This window comes from Elephantulus edwardii, unplaced genomic scaffold (genome assembly GCF_000299155.1).
Source record: "Elephantulus edwardii isolate Elephantulus edwardi_28Jun2011 unplaced genomic scaffold, EleEdw1.0 scaffold00043, whole genome shotgun sequence".
In the NCBI taxonomy this organism is placed as follows: domain Eukaryota; kingdom Metazoa; phylum Chordata; class Mammalia; order Macroscelidea; family Macroscelididae; genus Elephantulus; species Elephantulus edwardii.
The window spans coordinates 18,748,032-18,749,080 of NW_006399793.1; the positions used below are offsets into that span (position 1 = coordinate 18,748,032).

The 1,049-nt window shown below is 48.2% G+C and overlaps 1 pseudogene; it reads left to right on the forward strand.

Annotated features, from left to right (window-relative positions):
* Positions 1–250: 250 nt before the first annotated feature.
* Positions 251–974, forward strand: LOC102849319 (annotated as a pseudogene).
* Positions 975–1,049: the final 75 nt, after the last annotated feature.

Below are 1,049 nucleotides of genomic sequence, written 5' to 3' on the forward strand. Positions count from 1 at the left end.
AGGGGTACATCAAGGATATGTTCTTTCGTCATATCTTTTTTTAATCTCTATGCAGATTATATGGGAGGATAGACTTCCTGAGGAGGAATGTGGCATTAAGATTGGAGGAAGACTAGGCCGCCACCGATGCCACCACTGTCACCACCGCTGCCGCTGTGGCCGTCTAAGGAGCAAGGCTGAGAAAGAAGCAGTCATCGCGCTTGGGGCCTCACTCGGAAACGTCTTTGGTCCCTGCAGTCTTACAGGATTGACCATGGATAAAAGTGAGCTGGTACAGAAAGCCAAACTGGCCAAGCGGGCTGAACGCTACGATGTCATGGCCGCAGCCATGAAGGCAGTCACGGAACACGAACTGTCCAACGAGGAGAGGAACCTGCTCTCTGTGGCCTATACGATCGTGGTCGGTGCCCACCTCTCCTTCTGGCGAGTCATCTCCAGCATTGAGCAGATGACAGAGAGGAACGAGAAGCAGCAGCAGATGGGCAAGGAATACCGTGAGAAGATCGAGGCGCAACTGCAGGACATCTGCAACGATGTTCTGGAGCTGTTGGACAAATACCTTATTTTTAATGCTACACAACCAGAAAGCAAGGTGTTCCACTTGGAAAGATTATTTTAGATATCTCTCTGTGGTGGCATCTGGAGATAATAAACAAACCACTGTATCCAACTCCCAGCAGGCTTACCAGGAAGCATTTGAAATTAGCAAGAAAGAAATGCAGCCTACACACCCTATCTGCCTTAGCCTGGCACTCAATTTCTCTGTCTTTTACTGCGAGATTCTCAATTCCCCCGAAAAAGCCTGAAGCCTGGCAAAAACGGCATTTCATGAGTCGATTGCTGAAATAGATACACTGAATGAAGAGTCTTACAAAGACAGCACCCTGGTCATGCACCTACTTAGGGACAATCTTACTCTGTGGACGTCAGAAAACCAGGGACATGAAGCAGATGCTGGGGAGGGAGACAACTAATGTCCACCGTGCTTCGTGATCTGTTCAGTGTCACTTTGTACCTTCCACATAGATCCCTTTGTGTGATTAAAAAAA